The sequence below is a fragment of the Amborella trichopoda genome, chromosome 6 (assembly GCF_054954075.1).
Source record: "Amborella trichopoda isolate Santa Cruz 75 chromosome 6, AtrichopodaSantaCruz75HAP2 v2.0, whole genome shotgun sequence".
Classification (NCBI taxonomy): domain Eukaryota; kingdom Viridiplantae; phylum Streptophyta; class Magnoliopsida; order Amborellales; family Amborellaceae; genus Amborella; species Amborella trichopoda.
In genome coordinates this window covers 39,298,482-39,315,119 of record NC_142341.1, presented here as the reverse complement: position 1 = coordinate 39,315,119, position 16,638 = coordinate 39,298,482, and positions in this window count along the sequence as shown.

The following is a 16,638-nucleotide window of genomic DNA, read 5'->3' as shown; positions in this document are numbered from 1 at the left end:
TATTTGAGAAGTTCTAAAGGGAACTGCTCTTTTTACCATGCTCCTAGTTTTGGTCGTGAATTTGTCTTGATTAATGTAACATAAGTGGGGAGAGTTCTTTTTACTCTTCGACGTACCTATCTTGCTAATGCAGGAAAAAACAAAAACAACTAATGAGTAGTGAGTAAAATAGGTTTAATGGAAGAAACCTGGTCTCATTAACACTTGATTGGGTTTTAGTTTCCCCTCCCAAAAGATTGCTTCTCATTAAATAATATACTCATTACGTTTTAGTTTTCCCTCCCAAAAGATTGCTTCTCATTAAATATTATACTCATTAAATACTATACTCAAAATACTGTACTCAAGCCAAGTTGATTACAAAAAAATTGCCAAAAAGATAAGCTTCTACTAACTACTCAAGTAAATCTACCCAATTATACTCAGGTAAATCTACCCAAATACTCCTCCAAAGACTCCCAACAGACTACATCTCATTAAATACTATACTCATTAAATACTATACTTGTCAAGTTGATCCAAAAGATTGCTTCTCATTAAATACTATAGTTGATTACAAAAAAAATAGTCAAAAGATAAGCTTTTACTAACTACTCATGTAAATCTACCCAAAAAATAGCCAAAGATAAGCTTTTACTAACTACTCGTGTAAATCTACCCAAAGACTCCCAAAAGATTACTTCCCAATAAATACTATACTCATTAAATACTATACTCGCCAAGTTGATTACAATAAAATAGCCAAAAAATAAGCTTCTACTAACTTCTCATTAAATATTATACTTACGCCGAGTTGATTACAAGAAAATAACCAAAAGATAAGCTTCTACTAACTACTCATGTAAATCTACCCAAAGACTCCCCCAAGGACTCAATCAACCGATATACATGACTTTATTAATGACTTCTACACGGGTGCATGATATATACATACCCATGCCTACTTTATTTACCATCGTGTATTTACCATCCTATATGCGATGGTGCATGAGATATACATACCTATGCCTGCCGTATTTACCATGCTTATCATTAAGGAAAAGGAGCTACATGTTAGGCACGTAACATCTCCTCCCTTCTTAAAATTCGGTCTTGTCCTCAAGATTAAAATCGGTATGTACTGAGATGTTACGTAACGTCAAAATCAAGAAATTGTTGGTCTGTTGTAGCGATGTTATCTTCTTCTTCATAAGAGACCTCAATTAAAAATAACTTGCATCGATGTCCTGTCACAAATTTCTCGTTACAATTATAGCACAACCCTTTTGCACTTCTCTCTGTCTCTCTTGCAATTCAACAGGTGTCATCCGTCGAACTGGAAGTGTAGGACTGTTGTTGGTTGCCTCCTCTTTGGTTTTAATGGACTCCTTTGATTCGGACATTAAAACATCTCGCCGCTGCGAGAAATTGCGGGCCTCGTACAAACGAGCAAGTCCGATAGCTGCTGATAAAGTAGTAGGACACCCTGCTAACACGTCTGCCTTGATGTTGTCATTTAATTCGTTGATGAAACAACTGACTTGGCGGTTAGGAGGAAGGTACCCGCATTAGTGAGCAGCCTTTCAAATTGAGTTTGGTAGTTTCGTAGAGTTCCAATTTGGTGCAACTTAGCTAACTCTCCAAAGAAATCTTGGAATTAGGTAGGACCGTACTTAGCATGCAACCCGTCACAAAACATCTGCCAGGTCATTTTGCCTCCTTCTTATTTGAATAGTTGGTACCACAATTAAGCATCACCTTCCAAATGGAAAGACGCAAGAGCCACAAGTTCTTCCTCTAGTGTTTGATGGAACTGAAAAAATTGCTCCACCCTGCAAGTCCAACTCGTCGTGTCTTCTTCATCATTAACGGGGGAAAAATCAAGTTTGACAAGCTTTGGAGCGAAGGACTGTTGCGATCCATTTTGATGGTTTCCATTGGTGTTCCTAGGTCGTACTTCATGGTTTTGGAGTAGAGCCCTTGAGTTCTCCCCTACTTCAGGTTCAATATTAGCTGAATGTAAACTAAGCTTTTCAAACAACTTAACATGAGAGAGCTCACATCATCTTCCAACTTCTCCACTCGTTGATCCATGCCTTTGCTCTGATACCACAATGGCATGCCTTTGCTCTAATACCACAATGGCACATACTGAGGAGAGTTCTTCTTGTTCCTCGATGTGCCTATCTGATACCACAACAATGTGCTTTGATACCACAATAGCACATATTGAGGAGAGTTCTTCTTGTTCCTCGATGGGCCTATCTAATACCACAATGCCACGTACTAAGGAGAGTTCTTCTTGTTCCTCGATGTGCCTATCTGATACCACAATGGCACGTACTAAGGAGAGTTCTTCTTGTTCTTCGACGTACCTATTTGATACCATGTATTGAGGAGAGTTCTTCTTGTTCTTTGACGAGTTCTTCTTATTCTTCGACGTACCTATCTTGCAAGAGAACAACTACTCATTAAAATTGTTGTTCGATGTATCTATCTTGCTAATGCAAGAGAAAAGAACAACTACTCATTAAAATTGTTGTTCGACGTACCTATCTCTCTAATGCAAGAGAAACGAACAACTACTCATTAAAGAGAAAGAACAATTACTCATTAAAATAGGTTTAATGGAGGAAACTTGGCATCGTAAACAGATTAGGTTTAATGGAGGAAACCTGCTCATTAAGGTTTAATGGAAGAAACCTGGCCTCGTAAATAGGTTAGGTTTAATGGAGGAAACCTGGTCTCGTACTACTCATTAAGGTTTAATAGAAGAAACATGGCCCCGTAATAGGTTTCCTCCATTTCCTCCAATGGAAGAAACCTGGCCTCGTACTACTTATTCAGGTTTAATGGAGAAAACATGGCCTTGTAAATAGGTTTAATGGAGGAAATCTGGCCTCGTACTACTTATTCAGGTTTAATAGAGAAAACATGGTCTTGTAAATAGGTTTAATGGAGGAAACCTGGCCTCGTACTACTCATTAAAATAGCTTGACCTCAAAATAGGTTTAATGGAGAAAACCTGACCTCATACTACTCATTAAATTAAAATAGGCTCAATGGAGGAAACCTGGCCTAGTACTATTTTAAAATCGGGTATTAAAACTTACCACTCACGATTCGGTGGGTTTATATAACTCTCTCACTAATCTAAAACACCCATTGATACCAATTGAAAGTGAAGACTAGAGCAAATTTCCAAGCAAAAACGTAAGGCAAAATGGACACCTTCAACAAGCCACTTGCTAAAAACCAAGCTAAGTGAATAAGTTACAATCCTTTTACATAACAATTACAACCATTTCTAGCCTTGTATAACCACTATAAATAAACTCAAATGCCAACCCCTTATAGGGCAATTACATATAAAGCAAGACTAGCTTATGAATTGCACTTTCATAGCACAAATTACATAAACTATGTCCCAAAGCTTAAATACATCATGCAACTAATTTAAACAAAATTCTAAATAATAAAATCAACTAAACAGGGAATTAAAATGCCAAATTAAAATAGGGAAGCCATGTTTCGAACCCCTTGTGCCGGGGCCACGCAATCCAGCCCTATAAGAATTTAATTTTGTCCCTCCGGATTGTACAAAAGTGGTTGAATCTCACAAGAGTGTCTAATCCAAAGAGGAAGAAATTACACACCTTAAAATCACTTCTTAAGATCTCAACATACTGGCATTATCATCCAAAACAGAATGAAAAATATTTGAATCGAATCGGATAAAGGACAAGAGAGTTATGGCCAAACTACAGACAGTGGTCCCTTGAACTACTAATGTATGGAAAGATTATGAACCCCCATAGGTAAAAACATGATGAAAAAGTTTTGAAAATAGAGTGACACTCTGAGACTAAATTATTTGATGGGTTTGAAGCAAAGTAATTAATGGATACTCTGCATGATCATGGGTTCTCGTGCATATAGGATATAACTCATGAAAGACTACACTATGAATAAGCATGATGAAAAAGACGATTAAATGGGGATTCTAAGATCAATGAAATTTTTCTAAATTCAAAACTCCAGCAACTATAGATTTCAAGGATATGATCTTATGAGAAAAGAAAATTCAATGGAGTTTACCTTGATAAATGCACATTATGGACTTAAGCATAAGAAAGGAGGACCACCATCAAGATCACTATTAATGGAACTCTAAAAGCTCTCTCTTCAATTTTCTCTCACAAAACCTTAGAAGAAGGAGGGGAGCAACAATTTTCCAAAATGGTTCAAGAGTTGAGATAGGGTTTGAGATCTCATGATGTGTTTTTATAACATGGGTGTAACTTTGGATTCAATCAACACCCTTAATGCACTAATCCAAAGCCACATGAGAGGCTAATGTACATAGCCACCCATCCCCATCCAATCACAAGGATAAAGGGATGAAATTTCACACCATTATCACTCACCCTAACCCTAAGTTATGCCACTTTATCATTTTGTCCTTGGCCCATGTTTTTGTTCCAATTGTATCCAATGTGGCCTTACAAAAATACCCTTAGTTTTTTTTAAAATGATGTATTAGAGTAGATAACTACAAAGGCTAAAGGGCAAAGAAGTAATTGGCAAGGCTCACACATGTGGAGATATTCTACTTTATCAAAGCCAATCACTTTGTAGATCTAAAATTTCAAACCTATCAATTTAAATAAATGTCCCCTTTATACATGTGTGTGAAGATATTTTTCAACTCAAATTTGAAAATGTATTTTCTTTTTAATATCAAATAAATTAATTAATTAAACTTCATACATGCCATGCATGACCCATGTGTAAGTTAATTAAGACATCTGATAAAAATGGGGCATTAATTTATAACATTATATAACAATATATAACAAGACACCATAATACAACCCCTTATAAAACAAGCAACCAAATGTCAATCTAGTCCCTCGCCTAGGGATCAGTACTCAGCTAGGCGATAATCTTAGAGTGAGGTGTGGGGTACCATGTGGCAGCCCTATGGCCACTCGGAAGCCACATGGCACTATCAGGTCATGACTAAAGCGGAATTTGAGCTAAATAATATGAAAACCTTCATTTTTTTGGGGGTTTATACCGTTTGTTGGTAGTATAAGACCAATGGGCTAGAAATGCAACCTTTTCAAAAAAATCTATTGTATAGAAACTTAATGGTTTAAATGCATGAATATCTCAATACACAACCATAATACATATATTCTAGCCTACAAACATGGTTTATACACATTTTGAATAATAAAATTCAACCCTAATAGGTCCCTTACAAATCCCTTACTCAAAAATTCAATTAAATTGAATATAATATTCAAATATTCACATTGTACATCTCTACAACATATTGCATGACTTGCATTCGCAATTCCTCATTGTATCAAAATTATATGATAATTTCATCTTCATTCTTTATCCTCATCATATATCATAGTATCTCATACACATCATACACTTGATCATAATAATTCAATAAGATTTCAATTTGCATTATTGTAAAGCTCATACCGCAAGATTAAAAAATAATCTCAATATTCACACAACATACTCAATTTAACCAATCATGAATCCATTTAATAACTATAAATACACCAAATTAACATGCAAATATATATGGGGAAACCATGGTTCGAACCCTTTGTGCCCGGGCCACAAAAGGGCCTTTTGAGGACTTAATTTTATCTCATTGTCTAAGGCACGAGTGATAATAATAACTCAAGGAGATCAATCCAATGGGAAGCAAATGATCACATTTATTTCACTTAATGAGGCTCAAATCATGAGAGAAAAATATATCAAAATAGCTCTTTCAGGTTTGAGAGAGATATTACACAAAATAAGGAAGTTATGGTGAGACTACACCATGTGGTCCATAAGGGACCATACGGACTTTTCAACATTAAAAAAGGAACTCAATGGACTATTTTTTATGCTCAAATATGATGAAATAAACCTCTCATCAGTTGCATATTCTGAGTAAAAATTTCAGAAAAATAAGATCAAGAAATCAAGTTGAAACTACTCAAGATCATGGAGTAAGCAAGCTTGTCTATACATACGATGTGTATGGACTACATTATTGCTTTGGGACTCTTCAAATATCAAGTTTTCATGACTAAAAATAAAGAAAGCTACTGTAAATTAAGAATTACAGCATGCTTTGATAATGAAAATGAAGTAAGAATTAAAAATACCAGAAGAAAAATCAATATCTTAATGAAACAATAGTATGGGCTTGATCATATAAATGATGGACTACTCTATTGAAGGGTTTCAAATGAAAGCTCAAGAAAGAAGATAGTCTAATGAGTGACCACATTTTTGTCAAGGGCTCTCTTTCTCTTTCTCTCTCTTTAAAGTAAATACTCAAGTTAGGGTTATAATTGATCACATAAGTTACTTTTATACTTAGATCATAAAGATGAATTTGATATTGATCCTTGATGCCTTAAATCAATGGCACATGATAGGCTTCTATCCAAGTCACTCATCCATATCTTACCACCAAGATCAATGGATGAGCTTTTGACATCTTTTACTCTTTAAAATCTAGGTTTACAGTCATTTTACCTTGAAGCCCTTAGCTCCATGTTTTATTTCTCATTAAGTCCAAATTCATGTTTACACTTATGCCCATGGTTTTTGAATAATTTGTGAGAGTCAATAAAATACAAGAACATGGGCATAAAGGTAACATAGGATATCCACACAAGTGAATAAAATATCTTATGATACTACCAATAGGATTTTAACAACACTAAAGTTTCACAGGGCTCAAGCCCATAAGGTGGTGTCACATAAGATATACTCATATGCTACAAAATCATATGTGGATAGTAATATGAATTAAATTAATTCTCAAAATTTCATGACTTCACAAATGCCAAAAATAACACATATCAGCAAAACGAAACATGTGATTTAAATCAAACTCAAGTCATAACAATATATAACACTTTAAATAACAAGAAAACATGTTATAACATAATACCAACAAAATAATTAATGACAAATAGGTCCCACATATATATGATATCAGCATAATGTCATCCACGAGTGGGGAGGTGGGGGTGCCACGTGGCATTCCTATGGCCACTTGGGATCCATGTGGCATCCCCATAGAATGTCCTTGTTTGGTATTTATGTCAAGCAAATTTGAAAATCATATTTTTATTGTTTAAAAAAAACTAAAAACATCTCCAAAAATCCCAAAAATTCTCTAAATAATTTCTCAATATTATTATACAATTTTTTATCAATATAAAATATTTTCTCATCAATTTTAGATTAATATGGGGCCAATGGTAAATGAGATCTCTAGACTTATAACACCAGTCGGAGTCTTCCATTGGGCTAACCTGAATAATGTTCCACCGGTATCTCAAGCTGACCCAATGGACCTATGCTCCATAGGCTATGGCAGGGACACATAATTGGTCACATTAAAGTCGTTGAGCTAGAGCTTTCCGTCACCAGGGGTTCAATAGATTACTGGTTCACCCCTGTGGGACATGTTCCTACTCAAACACAGGGGTCCTCTCAAAATACATGTGCACTAGCTCTTCTAAATCGGATAATGTTATAGAAGAGTGGCTTCCCCATACAACTATGGGTGCACATGTCATAGAATGATCTCATGTCAAGATATGGGCTTATGTTCCATGAGTCAACCATTTCATACCGGGCGAATAGTTTTAAATACTCGTGTTTTATTAGTCTCGATTGAATTCTCCAAACCCTGGCTTATTACATCAACTATGAGACATTCTAATCGATATAGTCCTGACTGAGCAGTGACCCTCACACCTCCCTGAGAGTTCACACTCTCAAAACGTATACTCTCAATGCCTCAAATACTCGGGGTATATGAATCTGGGCCCCAGTGCGATAAGCACCCAGATTCAGTCTCTCTCTAACTCTCACTGAGTGTAAGACTATTGGCTTTAAGGACTTGAAAAGCCACATAGCCAACATTATCCCACTTGGCCTTTTGAGGCCTTACAAATGATCATCTCTCTCATTCTTATATACAATGATATAATTTAAAATATCCATTATCTACCATAAAAGCAATACTCATATCAAGCAAGGGGGCAAGTATCAACAACCAAGTTAACTTTCTCAATCTCATATAATGCATAAGTATAAACCATTGTATGCTCCATAAGCATAGTCAATCAATATGGTCCATTAACATAATCAATAGTTATGAACTAATAAAAGCAAGTGTGGTCAAATATATGCAATCATCGCAAGAGAAAATTGTCAAAAACTATTTCTATGTTTGATGTATGTCACATAAACCACAAATCACAATTTAAATATCATGTTCGATCTCCTTCATCCACATATTTAATCAAATATCATGTAGTTTATGTGTCAACATATCACATCATACTCACGCCAATGCTTGACATACTAATCTACTAGGAGCTAATTGCGAAAGTAATTATCAGCTTCAATAATCACATATTCTAAAAATACAATGGGTATCCCTAAAGAAAAAGAAATATGGGAACATATGGTATGACAAAGAGTACAATACTTTTATGTGCATGTTCATGACAATTTATGCTTATAAAGATTGACATATATATTCACATCTATCTTCATTCTTGCTCTCTCTACATTTATTCATGTGCTCAAAAGTTCACAAGTCTATGTACATATCAATTCTTAAGTAACACAGATTTTTACTCTAACAAAAATTCATTAAAAATCATGCTTTAATCTCATGCATTGTTCTCAAAGTTCCTTAGTCACGAACTGATACTTTATCCGTTCAAAACCAAGGTGTGGGAGTAGTGCTTGGACTTTCAAGCATTTCACCATTCAATCCCTTATTGATATTACACTCGGATTAGATGGCTAGCAGGCATCATCATGCACCTATTAATTAAATCCAATCCCAATATCAAGAGAGGTTCAATTATACATGTTTGAGTGACCAAACACATTATAAGTTCGAATCAATTAGGACAATATCTCATGTAATGTGAGACTTATCAAAGTTTATTGGATTTCTCTCACATTTAATCTCACAAATTATCTCATGATAAACAACCAATTGCATTAAGTCATATGCATATAGTCCATGCATAGATAGTCACTATCAGTGTGACTAGCCCACAAAATGAGGTGTCCTTATCATCATATAATCATATCATAATCCACATAAAAATATGCAGCTCTACATAAGGTCTTACATACTATTAAAAACATTTTCAAGTGGCTAATGCATACTCCACTAAAAGGCCTACTAGCCTTTTAGAGACCGGTATGAGTTATCTAGTGGATCATCTATGTGAAAGTGAATGCATATGATCACCATGGCATGAAATGCATGTATAGACAAGTGAAGATCTATTACCATAATATCACATAATTAATCATTGAAAATTCAAAAGTCTATCAAAGAGAGGCCTCACAACTCTAACAAGTGACATGTCTCTAAGTGATTTAAAACTTCTCACTGTAACACTAAATGAAAACAATAATACTTATAATGCAGCAGAAGAAAACGACCAATGGGTCCATAAAATGCTCAATTTTCAAATAAGATGTCAAACACTCATTTCGACTTTTATTTACAAATCATTCTAATTCAATGCCTCTTCCAATTTTCTCATAAGTGAAATTAATTTGAGATATAAGTGTTTCCAAAATCAATACTAAAGTTATCTCTTTGATGATGGTATGGTTTTACTATTTAGACTTATTAAAGATGCTCCCATTGAAACTAACAAAGTTGCCTTTCAAAATAACTTGAATTTATGTCTTAGAAAGCAGTTTACTTTTAAGTAAAAATTCAAAGGTTTCTAACATCCTCTTGTGCTAAAACGTATTAAATATAGAAATCCTCGTTCAGAAGAATAAGTGTTTAAGATAAAATCTCTTTCATCACATTTTCTTAATTATTACAATCCATACTTAAGATACATTTTGGTTCGATTGATCTCAATTTCCAAAATAGTGAAAAACATGCTACTATAAAGGAAAATGTTATCTCATACATGAAAATCCTTTTTCACGACCATTGAACTTAACATGCCATGTAATAATCATCATATGACATTCATAACATAATACCACATTCACTTATTCACATAAGAATTATGGCGAGATCATGCATCACTAAGTACTCACAATATGATAATATCATACATCACCTTATCTTAACATTTAGGAAAGCTCAAAATAATGAAGCATGTAGCTTGAGGCACCATAAGGATTAGTCAATGTCATATTCATGATACATCTCATGAGTTCTCAAATCATGAAGCAACTCACAAATAATAAATAATTCTATATCTCATAATTCTCAAGTAATCACAAGTACAATCCTTACACATGCCATATATCTTGAATTAGCCATATCCATAGGATCGATAATTTGAATCATAGATCATAGATCTAGAATCAAATTACTTAAGCATATTCTATATGTTTTAAGCTTATATAAGAGTGGACACAAGCATTCAAAATCTCAATATGTAAGTATCGGCCTAATTCAAGTTTATAGCTTATGTGATGATTCAAACCTTCCAATTATTAAGCTCATATGATACACCAAGATATTCTATCAATAATTGCTCACATGATATCATAAAACCAAAATGGTTGTTCTCTAAGAAATGAATTCTCAATATATTAAAATCATGCTCAAAAGTAGAAAGAAGTCGTATCTTATGGTTTTAAAGTAACCAAGTCGTAATGTGCCAATACTTTTGTCTTCGATCTGTGATTTAGCTTCACCTTTTATTTATCTCTTTTGTAACTATGGTCATTGTCTTATCCATCCAAATGTGTCTTTAGTTTTGTTGTCAACTTCATCACACACTATCCGGAACTAGTCCGGACTAGACCAAGACTCGGGTATCGGGCATTAAAACTTAACACTCACGATTTGGTGGGGTTTATATAACTCTCCCACTGATCTAAAACACCCTAAGAACTCATTAAAATAGAGCAAATACTCATTAAAATAGGTTTAATGAAAGAAACTTGGTCTCGTAAATTGGTTTAATAGAGGAAACCTGGCTCTGTAAATAGGTTTAATGGAAGAAACCTGGCCTCTTAAATAGGTTTAATGAAAGAAACCTGACCTCATACTACTCATTAAAATATATTTAATGGAGGAAACCTGACATCGTACTACTCATTAAAATAATAGATTTAATGGAGGAAACCTGGCCTCGTACTACTCATTAAAATAGGTTTAATGGAGGAAACCTGACGTCGTAAATAGGTTTAATGGAGAAAACCTGGCCTCGTAAATAGGTTGAGGTTCAAAAACTTTCTTTTCCGAAAAAATTACTTCTCATTAAATACTCTCAAGATTACTTCTCATTAAATACTCTCAAGCCACATTGATTACAAGAAAATAGCTACATTGATTACAATAAAATAGCCAAAAGATAAGCTTCTACTAACTACTCAGGTAAATCTACTCAAGAAAATAGCCGAAAATAGCCAAAAGATACGCTTCTACTAATTAAATCTATCTATAAATCTACTCAAGACAATAGCCAAAAGATAAGCTTCTACTAACTACTCATATAAATCTACCCAAGGACTCGGTCAACTCAATATACATGACTTTATTAACTACTCCTACACGACTCTGCATGAGATATACATACTGCCTTATTTACATTTTTATCATTAAAGCTGCATGAGATATACATATTGCCTTATTTACTATGCTTATCATTAAAAAAGGGGAGCTAAGGCATGTAACAATAAACCATCAAAATCTGCAACCAAATGGGAAAGGGGATGGGGTTGTAGTGGCATGATATATACATACTGCCTTATTTACTATGCTTATCATTAAAGTTGGATGAAATATATATACTGCCTTATTTACCATGCTTATCATTAAAGAAGAGGAGCTGAGGCACGTAACAATAAATCATCAAAATCTGCAACCAAATGGGAAAGGGGATGGGGTCGTAGTGGTAGCATGCATACTCTAGTCATACATTATGTTCTTCAATCAACTTTATGGACATCATATCCCCAATACTTTTATTATCACACTCTAAATCTGACACTACTTTCTTGAATTTACCTTATAATAAAAAAGTCAACAAATTTTAGACGAAAATACCCTTCTTTTTTTTCTCTTCCTCATGTATTTTTTTACAAGAAAAAAAAAATTATACGGTTATTGCATCTCCTCTCTCCCTCTATGCCCAACTCTCTCTTGATTGAAAAACCTATTTTATTCTCTCTCTTTGCCCAAACTCCCTCTCTACTGAAATTTCTATCCGAAAAAAATAAAAAATGTATAAACTCATAGAATCCAAAACAAATATTTAACTTTATTTTGTTGAAATGTTTTTTCACATCAATTTTTATTTTTAATTAAAATAAAAAGGCAGAAAAAGAGTAAAAAAAAAAAATCGATATTATAAACTTTTGCTTTTTGTTCAAAACTTTTGCAATGGCTTTTGTGGATCACAAAAATTAGGAACATTATGAGATAAGTTTGAACAAATTTAGTGAAATATTCAGTAAGAAATCAAAATTTTTTTATATAGGATTGAAATAGTCTCAAAACTTCCATTCTAAATCTCTTAAAAAATGTGCATCAATAAAATAAAAAAATATATAGATGTGTTAGAGGTATCAAAAACTCTAATTTTGAAACAAATACAAAATTTGATGGCATATTATTGATTGAGAACCAGATAGAGAGGTGGATTAGGTTTAAAAAAGGAAAAAAAAGAAAAAAAAAAAAAAAAAAGAGAGAAGAAGAACAAGAAGAAGAAAACAAATTCTCTTCTTCAAGTTTCATAAACAATTACAAAGAACTAGAAAATTGAAGTTCATAAACAATTACAAAGAACTAGAAAATTGAAGACAAGGAGAGAGAGGGCGGGTAGAGAAAGAGAGAGAGAGAGGGCGGGTAGAGAAAGAGAGAGAGAGAGGGCAGGTAGAGAGAAAGTAAGAGAGGGTGAGTAGAGAGAGGAAGAGAGTTTGGGTAAAGAGCAAAATGGATTTTTAAGTAGAGAGAGAATGGTTAGAGAGAGGACGAGTAGAGAGAAAGTGAGAGAGGACGAGTAGAGAGAGAAATAGAGAGAGAATAGAGAGTAAAAGGGCATTTTCGTTTAAATTTTTTTGATTTCTTGAATTTGAGGTATATAGAAAAAAAAATAGTGTTGGGGTATAGGGTATGATATTAAAAATATCGGAGGTAAAATGTCTACAAGGGTCTGTATTCCCCATTGAATTACTCAAAAACAAAAAATCCGCAACGAATGGTCAGTAGAAGGCTACCTTGTAGAGCAATTCATAACAACCCAAACTTGCAAGAAGGCCAACTCCGAGAGTTCACTTTGAGAGGCGAGTAGGACATCTAAGCCACGCGGTAAACTTCTCTAATCTTTATAATTTCTTGTAGATAAATTGAAAATCACCTCACTGGGCATTCCCAAAGTTGTGCTCCATTTGGACTATTTTGGTTGAATTTGGACACTTCAATGCGAGAGGCTATACACACAGTCCCATATTGAATTTGCCTTAATCATCCTAGACATCTCCAATCTTCATAATTTTTGGAGATATATTTGGTTTTGGCCCAAATGCCGTGGATGTTTTTATAATTCAGAAGTAAATAGAGCTATAGTAACATGCAAATTAGGTTTTGAAAAAAATCAACAAATATATGGCATGTAACTCGATCAAAACAGTCACAAAAGCTTTCTGTAAATTTCTTTAAGACTCAAACAAAGATGCACAAAGATCACTGACTTTGTTATCCACAAAGAAATCGAAACCCAAATCGATTGCAACTTTTATAAACATCATACAAGCCCAATATAATTTCTAGCAAGTATGTATTCATCAAAACCCAATATAAATCACTCAAACCAACTAAAATAAGGTCTTATAAATTTTCCCCCTTGCTCACACAAACTTTATGAAACTTCAAGTATTATTTCAGATACAAAATTATAAACAAAAACTTGGAACAAACTCACCAAATTTATAAAAATTTGTAGACTCAGTTTTGTAGCCTCTCTAAAGAGATAAACTTACTGAGAATGAGTTTTTTTTATTAACATATTGTATAAGAGGAAGATAAGCTTACTACAAAACAATGGTCAGCAAATAATCTAGAGAGAGAGTATTGTGAAGTACAACACGGTGTTGTAATTTATCTCGTGAACTGGAGGACTCTCTTAGATATGAAAGGCACGTCCCTAGTACTCAGCTCATAATAAAGCTTAAGAGAGAAAAAGAGGTTTTAGAGAGAGAGAGGAAGCTTGTACAAGGTGCATTGGCCTCCCAAAACTATTTCCCATATATAGCTACAAAAAGAAAATGAGAGACACTAGTAGAGAGAGAATGGCCAAGTGTTACCTCTTAATGGCCACTTGTTCCACTTTTCACATGGTTATTTCTTTTTCTCTACTTACTTGTTCCTCTCTTCACATGACTATTTTTTTTTCTCTACTGACTTGTTCCTCTCTTCAGATGGTTTTTTCTTTTTCTCGACTAAAAGCACTGATTCTTTTTAAAATTCATTTTAAGAGGCATAACAAAAGGAAAAAAAAAAAGAAATTGGACCATTATTTTTACAAATATTTTGGAAACTGTGTTTTTCTTTAATACGTGGAGGAGTCTAGCCAACCCATGATGCTGCAGAAGCTCTTCTGAATAATGCCATGCCATGTCACTTTGAATGAGTCCACAAAAGCTTTGAGGCCATCCATTAGCCTTCCCATAACCATAAGAATATCACAGGTTCAATATTAATCCTCCATGCTAGCCTCCTAGATATCACTGTGAGCCTCCAAGGAGGTGCAGCTCTACCTAAACTTACAAACTTTGGACCCTAGACTCATGAATTCTTCCAATTGCCCTTCAAGGTGGTTCACACATTGCAAAATTTGCCCAAGGCGCCACTAGCCATGGTCACTATTTCCAACTATTACAAGGGGCAACTTTTTTAGCCAAACTATACGACATTGGCCTAAGTTGAATTTGGACTAAGGTATTGTCAGACTTCCACAAACACATACAAGACGAACGGAGAAAACAAGAGCATAATTTCACACGCACACGTTCAGACCAACACCCCATAACCTGCTGTTATTGCTTTATGCACTTTTCATATAGGGTGCAGTTGGCATACGGATATATCCGTAGGTGTAGAGGTAAGTTGCACCTTCAAATTTTATCATGGTATATAATTTTGATGTAAAATGTTTTTAAGATCATCTCAAGGGTGTGGTTTGTTTAGCGCCTAGGTTCTAAACAATCAAATTAGAGCCAACCTTCAAATGTGGTTTCAACACCAAAACCTTTGTGATAGCCTTAAAATATATTTTCATCTTTATTTATAAAGTCTAAAGCATAAAAAATAGTGTCCATAGATATATCTATGAAAACTTGAAAATATTGAAAATTAACGGGCCAAAAATGCATTACAAAATACACTATTTCCAAAACTTGAAATCGATTTTTTCTCATGTCTATGCATCTTGATGTTAAGATGATCAATTTGAGGATATTTTTCCATCAAACCAATCTCTTCTAGTTAAATTTTTGAGGTAGGCCCTAATTTGATTGTTTAGAGCCTTGGCTCTATATAAGCTTTTCTCTTATCTCAAAATCTATTTTTATATCTAATTATACAATTTTAAATTTCAAAAATGGTTAAAATCAAGTAGATCTATAAACATATGAAAATCTTCAAATGGACGGTGTAGATAATATGTTGTAAAATGCACTATTTATGAGGCTTAAAATCTTTTTATTTTTCATGGTCATACATCTCGATATTGAGATGATCAATCAAAGTGTTTTTCAACATTAAAACTACTTTTTTTGATGGAATTTTGAGGGGCATCCTTAGTTCTACATTATAAGGTAGCATCCTTATATAAACTTTATCCTTTCATAGATAACCATGGATTTCCCTCAAGGGTCTGAGCAATGGGTTTATATAACCTTGAGTTTACACCCACACATACACCATCATTCCATTAGTTGTTTAGGCGTGCATCTCATTGCTACTCACCACTTGGTTTGGCAAGTACACCAATTGACTGCCCTCGTAGTTCATTGAGTGTTTTAGAGGTGAGGGTGTGAGAAATTATATTTCTGTATATTTGAGCTTTAAGCCCCCATATAAGATGTATTTCAGAGCTTGTTGAAAAAGTGAACAATAGCCCCAATTTAAAGGTTTACAAAGTTGTGTTCTGCTAAAGAAAATAACATATGCAATGAACTGGTTTCCTAATATAGGTACATATAAAATGAAGAAAAATATTGTACCAAAAAATAAATACAAATTTTTATAATTTCCACACTCCGCCTCAAACTCAAGACGAGCTAAGAGCGAGAAACTTGAGTTTGGATAACTGAAGGCAGGCCTTAGAAACAAAGTAGGAACAAAAGAAGCTTGAGCAGCTGTAAATTAGCAATCCTCAGAAACCGATGCCTCAAACAGAGTATTCATATAACAAAAAATCAACATGCATCCAGAACATACATGATTGAGTAACGAAAAAACTTGATCATCACACAGGATGGAATAATGGAAAACTCTATCATTCAATGGGAATGAGTAATGGAAAACTCAATCATTAACCATGATCCAGTAACGAAAAGCTCGATCGTCAACCAAGATCGAGAAATTCAATCATCAAA